Source organism: Myripristis murdjan, chromosome 3, assembly GCF_902150065.1.
Source record: "Myripristis murdjan chromosome 3, fMyrMur1.1, whole genome shotgun sequence".
NCBI lineage: Eukaryota > Metazoa > Chordata > Actinopteri > Holocentriformes > Holocentridae > Myripristis > Myripristis murdjan.
In genome coordinates, this window is record NC_043982.1 from 34,067,564 (window position 1) to 34,075,862 (window position 8,299).

Genomic DNA, 8,299 nt, shown 5'->3' on the forward strand with positions numbered 1-8,299 from the left:
TAAACAGTTAAATACAGCTCTAAATTCTGTCATGTGTGTTTAGCAGATCAAACTTTTAAAGCGACTGCAAGGAACTTGGATTTTGTGTTGATTTTGGCAGCCCCTGTGGTCAGAAGCGGTAGTGATTTCCGAAATGAAGACTGCATTTCCCATGAGCACCACTGCTTCATGTCGTAAATGTCTTGATCTGGCCTTGTTTTGAAAATGAGAGATGCTTCTGTTTGCATCCTGGACCATGGCTGACTGCAGTAAACACTCAAAAGTTTGGCTTAAGGATATTTCATGCAAGGGAGGAGGCAGGAAAAACAAAACTGACAATAAAAAGTGTTTGTCTCCTGTGCTGCTAGAGTTTATTGCCTAGTGCTGTTGAGGCATGACACCAAACAATAGTGATTTAAAACTTGGCAGGACCAGGACACCTTGTTCAAGGTACAGCAAGTACTACACACACTCTAAAAAAATCTCTTTGGCTGCATGCCCTTACGTATCATAATGTAAGCAGCCTTCGGAAGAGTAAAATCCAGGAAAGTGAAGTTTAAAATATTGAAACAGGATTCTAAACAAACAGAGAAAATGCTGCAGAACAGAAATACAAAGCGAGATCATGATGTTTTTGATTGTAAAAGGATTTCTGGCCAGCTCTACAAACACATGCATTCACACACACAGCTGCTCCACCAGACAATGCTGCGCTGCATGGCCGTGAGGAACGTGAGTTGACATTGGCGGACAGTGTCCTTTAAAAATAAACCACTGCCGACAGCATGACAATGATGAACAGCCTCAGCAGTGAAGCAGGAATACAGCTGGTTGACTTGTCTCATGTTTGCTGTTTATTGGGGTCAGAATGTTTTCTTTGGAAAAACTTAACCTGTCATGGCAATTCCGGGCTATATTGGTGTCTTGTGTCAGTCAACGTTTATTGTTTACCCAATGTTATGTAACCACGCAGTCCCACAGTGGACAGTCTACTCTGATCTTTGGAAGAATTCTCTATGTGTCTCTAGTGACCGATTAGCAATCAAGTACGCATCCAGTTATCACTTCAATCCAACTACATGCCTCTTACCACAGTTCACTTATCTTTCACATTGGGGTGTCAAAATAAAATATTCCTGTCAGTCATCAGAACGAATTTGTCCGCCCAGGTAAGTTTACACACAACACAACCTACACAACAAGTTCACTGCTTATCATACGTTTGTTTTTCAAGTGATGAAACAGCCGTTGTAAACAATAAATTATACTTAATACAGAACTAGAATGGTGTTTTTAATGTCATTACATTGCACCAGTGACAACATCAGTGCTAGTGATTTTAAGTGTTGACCGAACAGTGTCCCTTGCCTTGACCCAAGACCAACCTCTCTGCCAAGTTTTATGATGTTAACATGGATGCCTTTGAAAAATACGCTCCTATTAGTCCTAAGCCCTGCCCTAAGCACTGTGCCCCCTTGAGGCTGATTCCACCCAAAAAGTTAAAGTTCTTTGGTGGCCATTGACCAAGACTGAAAACAAATTTTGTATAAATCCATCTGGTACTTTTAAGGTTATCCTGCTGATGGGCGTACAGACAAACAGTTGCAATCACGTAATCTCCTGGAGGATGTAATCATGTCTGGTTTTGATGACATTATAAGATGAGAAGTGACCATGAGGGGAGACCATTGGTGAACCTAGGTCTGTCCTGGTCTAGGTTGAGCACTATCAACACATGTGTGACACTTAGTGGTCTTTTCTGCAAACTTCTGAGTCTATCAGCCTAAATTCTTGTGCACAGTTATGACTGTATGATGAAGACGCTCTTGTGGTCATGGTAATTCAAAACCTTTGCAAAACATTTATTTTTGCTGCTTCTGCTCTCTCTTCATTCACTGTCTCATAAAGAAAGGAAATGTATTTGGCATTTAAATTGGATACCAATAATTTAAATCGAATCTTTGTTGACACAGTAGGCCTATAGTACTTTCATTTTTAAATAGTGTCTTGATTGTTTTACACTGAATAATTTACATTTCAATAATTTGTAATAAAGTGCACACCCTTTTTAACAATGCAGTAACAAAATATATTAAACAGAAAAATTTCACTTTTAATTGATGCACAAAAGTTCCATACAGTATCAATAACCCTAAAATATTAAGCTTTTCAAAAGGTAAAAAAAAAAAAAAACTGAACTTATGTTCTTAGCATTGATTTCTTGATCTTTCCACAGTTGACATTCTGCTTACTCTTTATGTAAATAGCAGATATTTTCTAGAGGCAGTCAAAAATCCAAAGATGAATTTTATTTCAAATAAAAATTTTCTTTAAAAAAAAAGGAAAGTTTTCCCATTTGTATTTGTTACAGTTCTACATAGACTGTTTTATTCTCTTGGAAAAAAGCCTTACATTTATGTCATGTCGTCACTAACTATGGTGACTCAGATGTGAATCACTGTGCTACCTGCACTCAGGAAGAATGGCATCTAAAGAACTGGATTGCTAAGCAACAAGGAGAGAATAACCAGCCAGTATTCATGTTTTCATCCAACAGACTCAACAGATCCCTGTAATTGTAGCCCCGGCATACATTAGTCACACAAGCTCCAAGGCCAAACATAACCCATGTCCAGGCCAGTACATGTGCTGTTGTTGGGGATGACACAGCACACGCAACACATGGTGGCATAATATTTTCATCCATGCTGTTCTAATGCCTGATGGAAAACACCTGATCGTATTTCATATTCAGTGATGAAGAATCCCACCACAGGACCTTAGGCTGCAGCTCACAGGGTGAAAATTGATATGTTTTTCCATTTATGTTATACTACATCTACTTTAAAATTTTGGTATATTTTCATGAGGCGCATTTATAGTTCCCCTCTTTCCATATTTTCTATTTCTACTGTCTTGCACAAGATGCTGTAATAAACACTGATCGTGGCAAACACCTGTGATGTTCGGCGATGCTTATGTAACCCCAATTTACTTACTTTTTATTTATATTCTTCACATGAAATCCTTCTTTGCACCCTGTCTCTGCAAACTGCTGCAAACCAACAAGGATCTTCAAAGCTTCACTTTATATTTTATATGCCTCAGCCAGAGTGATATGGTTAGCCCTGTTAATTATAGGTAGAGGCCTTGCTGACGCATTTTGGGCAAATTGTAGGTGGGAGAGAATATTTTGCTGTGAGATAAAAGCACAGATGACATACTGCGCAAAATACCTTTATGTTTGTGTTAAATACAGAGCTATTTGTCTGAATGAGATTACATGTCGGCAAGGTTAATCCATTCAGTACCAAGAGCACAAGACAGGCAGCAAACACTGATGTTTAAATCTGCCTGTATTGAGACTCATTCGATGTCACTGTTGATGATGTTGTCACTATTCATTAAAACACACCCACCACCAATCCATTCATTTTCCAGCTACAGGTCCAGGTTATAGTGGCATCAAGGCAATCCAGATGTATTTCCCAAGCATTTATTTCACATCCATGACTCCTCCACTTGCCTCCTCCTGTGGCATCTTGATCCCTCCCATGGGAGACCCGAGCGGAGGAGGCGAAGATGAAATGTGAAGACAGAGGAATTGAAGCAATAGCTATTTTCCAAATGAAACATCCTTGTTCAGTTAAGCCTCAATTTAAAGCGATGTCAGTCACCTATCAAGTGCTGCACACCTGAATCCACTTTTTCCTTCACCAGACTGTACTGTGCTACAGATTTTGATACAAGTGATTTTTCTTTTTTGGTTTCCCTCTTTGAGAAGTGATTTTTATGTCACAAGGTGTTTTCTAAACAGAGGAAAACAACATATAAAGTCATCCCAAACCCAGCTGCATAACGTAGACCCGTCTGAAAGAGCGTCACACACCCGATCTATCTTTAACTTTGGCATTTTAGAAATAAACATTGTGGGCTTAGCGTCATTACAATGGCATGGACACAGCAAATGCACATAGTGTCAGATATAGCCAAATCATTTTAAAATAACTATTTGCAGATGGGAAAAAATAACTGTGGGAATTTGGGGGAAGGAGGGGCAGGGAAAAAAGGCTTCATTTGTTTATGTCTTTGTTTCAATTCCCCATGGACGCGACAGGTTTTGTGCTCAACCTTGCAGACAAAAGTTCAAAGTCTTACATAGCAATTAGTTATCTGGGGAGTGTCTGAAGTGTAAATGTTTTGCAAAACAACAAATCAGACATGAACCCTGCAATGACACATAAAAGAATCTTGTAGCTAAGAGAAAAGATAATGAAGATACTCATATTAATTAAGCAGCGTTCCTGCTGTGATTCCCAATGCAAAATGTAAAGAATGTGGGGAATTTATTACCTACAAGATCCCATCAGGATATAAAAGAGATTGATTTCTGGCTCATGAGCTGGGGGACAGAGGAGCAAGTAATCAAGCAGACATAACATTAGGAACTGGGATCCACACCAGATGTCCTTCTCCAAGCAATGTCCACTAGTCTGTCCACTTTTACACCCGTACCTGCTAACACTGAGTGTCTAGAAATTTGTTGTCAGAAGTTAATTATTTAATAAATATAGAACAGTTTAACAATTTAATTTGAATACAAAGTTCTACATACATTTGCCCATAGACTATATACATTTGTTTGGCTCCCACCTACAGCTGTCTATTACAATACTACAATATCACCAAAATTACCAGTGCATTTGGTAATATGTGGAACTAGATCACTGGCCAAAAAGCAGGTGTTTTTCCCCACTGATGGAAAACACCTGCTCTGGCATCACAGATTGGGACGGGCCAGAAGAGCAAAAAGTTTCTTCCCTGTGTGATTTAGTGTTGATTTACACTTTAAATTGCATTATAATATAGCTATGATTTTGGGCAGTATGGTTATGATTTGGGACAGGGTAAGGATTATGAAGGCTATTTGCTCTGACAAACAATCACAAACATTTAAGGACACACCTCTAACTCTAGGAACTGGCTGGGGTTAACTTGGGGGTATTTGCCCTCGGAGGACAGAATTTGACCTATGACAGGAGGTATCTGGACACACATTACAGCAACAGGATACAACTACCCAACAACTGTGAAGATACTAAAGAGGAGCTTTGTTCTTCCTGCAGAAATCTGCAGCCCTCCTTGAAGGACAGGGGTTATCTATTTCATTTTCCATAAGTCCATATGGTCTGAGTAGCTTCAACCTGCTAGTGCAAACATGGAAAAAATATCTTATTGCAATTGGGTTTGCATTTACTGATGCAACATAAAGTTGAAACATAAAGTTTGGAGTTCAAGTTTTATGTTTGGACCATAAATGATTAAGTCATGGTCGTGTGACAAAGTCTTAATATGAGTGTTGATATTTTTTTAAATGATTTGTATATCAGACAGTTCTGTTTGTTCTTGCATATTCACTGATGTGCCACAGCCTTCAAGTTTGAATCTTGAGACACCATCAGAGGGTTGGACCAGCTCTGACCTTTGAAGCTTGAACACTTCAGATGGATATTTTTGGCTGCTGTATGTCCTCTTACAAAAATTTTTGCATGGTGACCCTTGCAACTTTGATTTTCTCTTAAATTTCCCCTTAAGTAGCTTCAAAGTTAGACGCAAATCTTTTTTTTTTTTTTTTTTTTTCATATTGTACAGCATCGTATACATTCTGATACATTCTCTATGTCTAAGAGCATGTATGCCATTGTTTTATGGCTGCATCATTACATCCAACAGAAAATATATCGAGTTGTTCTTTGCATAATTTTATACACATTTGCCTGAAATTCAGCAGGACGCATTTGGTATCTTTGGAAACCTTGGGATGTCCACTAGAATTTAAGTTCTTTTGGTCAGAACAGAGCTCAGCTATGCAAAATGGCACGATTAAGAAAATTTAACATAAACAAAGACTGCCAGCTTGCCAGCTTGGAAAGCAACAGGGTTTATAGTCCTCTGCCTTGGTTAGTGCTGTTTCGAGTGTGATTGACAGGGTTTACGAGAGGAAATGGGGGTGGAGATATGCTCATAACTCTGTAAGGGCTTTGAGGACCCCCCCTCTCTACACTTTAGCATATTGTTAGAGGAAACCAATGAAACCACAAATAGCATGATGGTGTAGCAAGACAGCATTTTTTTTATCACTTAAAAGCTGTACACTTTTGAGTATGCACAGCCAAATAGATCTGGTGGTGCACAGTAAGGACTTTTCAAACTCTCTAACATTGACAAACTATAGACTAAAAGTGCAGTGCCCATTTGTGGGGTTGCGTCAGACGCTTCCTTTACATGATGAAGTGAAAAGGCTGTTAAATTTTTTTATTCTTACTTTTAAACGTCTCTAGTCAACGACTGTCTTAAAGGCTGATATTGTCCATAACTTGTTGGGTGGAGCTGTTTATTGGAGAAAATGGTGCCAATTGCAACAAAGTGGAAGTTGGGTTGTAGTTTACATAACATCACTAATAAAACTCAAAATAATGAAGCTAAATGACTGGACATGGTGATGTACAGAGTACAGTCGAGGCCTAAGCAGCCCTGTACTAACTTAGCAACAGCCTGCTCTGGTCATAAAGCACAAAAGCCTTCCCTGAGACCCGTAATTCTGCAGTTGTCTCTCCTCAGCCAGGGTTTAAATGTCAGCTTTGATTATCCATTGGTCAACATAGGAGGCAAGAGTAGATATACATTTCTATTTCCAAAATGTCATCTTCAGAGTAATTAGCACCCCGCTCAAGGCTCTTTCCTAGACGAGTGTGTTGCATCCTCGCTGTGGAGCTTCTCGATAGCCATGGCTAATTCCAAATAATCAGTGTTAATTTCAGCATGCAACCCACTTGGAAGACTGTCCATCCTCTCGTTAAGCTTACTTGACAATGAAGGCACCTTTGAGTCAGTTTACAAGTTTTGACAGTCCTCAGTGGCATGGCCATGGCCAGGTCTATCTCAAGTGAGGCTGACACTTTGTGGCCTGGTTTGGACTGCAAACTCCAAGGCATTAATTTAAATATACCAAAAAGAGGCTTGTAAAGAAAACTAAAACTTTAAACATCTACTGTTTCAGATATTCATTTGTATTTTTTTATGTAAAATAAGTCAAAAAAGCGATGAGAATAGTGCAGTTCTCAAGATCCTCCTCCTATTCTCTATTATGGCTACATTCAGACAGCCAGCAATATGTTTTTTGTTTGTTTGTTTGTTTTTTGTTTGTTTTTTTTAATGCCAATATGATTGGCAAAAATTTTCAATTCTGATTTGGACCACTTTCATGTCGTACTGAATCAGTTACATATCTGATTCCTGGTGATGTGATCAGAGCTCATGGGTTGTTTTTTTCTACTGAGCATGCTCATATCTCTGTCAGAGTCCCATTATTCACTGAAGATGCTTTTGTTCTTTTTTGCCCTCTTGCTCTCAGCCTGAACAGCTGAGACACTGCCACCACACCACTCTTACCACAGCAAACAATTCAAGAAATGAAGGCCTGCACCCCTGTTTTATTACTACTGATGATGGACTGTCGTGCCGATGATATTTTTTTGGTTGTTCAGCAGCTCGCTTGCTGTAAATGTGGGGTCATGGTACACATCTGTTCACACTGGCGTCAGAGAAGGGTCACATACAAAGACGAATGGGAAGAGTCAAGGCAAAAAGATAGGAGCTTAGAATAAAGTCAGAATTGGGTGACTTTCAACCACTGTGTGAACGTAGCCTTTGATGCACCAGTTGGCAGGTAGGATTGGTCACCTGCTTTTCTCCTGCTGTCTGCTGACTGAATCAAATGCTCACAGTGACCGTTTGAGGTAGTTTGCATTTGCATGTTACCTAACTGTTGGCTTGTCCAGTAGTGTGACCTGTGCGCGAACTCTGACATTAGGTTGATATTCTCGGCTATAATGCTGCAGCTCAATATTAGATTGGAATTCAGAGGGATGGGTGCTCTATGAAAGGGCATAAAAGGACGCAGGCGTAGGAAACTCAAATTAGGCTATCCCTGTGATGACTCTCATTTGGAATGCACCCTGCGACTATTGTTTGGCTTCAGTTGTATTGTGTTTGGTCGGCTGCACGGGCTTTTATCTGTTGTACTCAAAATGAAGTGCATGACATGAAAGACAGTGCAGCTTCGATCAAAGGAGGTGAATATGCACACAGTTAACCCTATGAGTACTCACTCATGTCTGCAGGCATACTAGCACACAGTATATAGTTGTGCATGCGCACCAACACACACACACACACACACACACATACACTCTGATTATGTGTTATGTGGTTTGGATGATCATAGAAAAACGTCTTGTAAATATCGTTTTTTCTAACT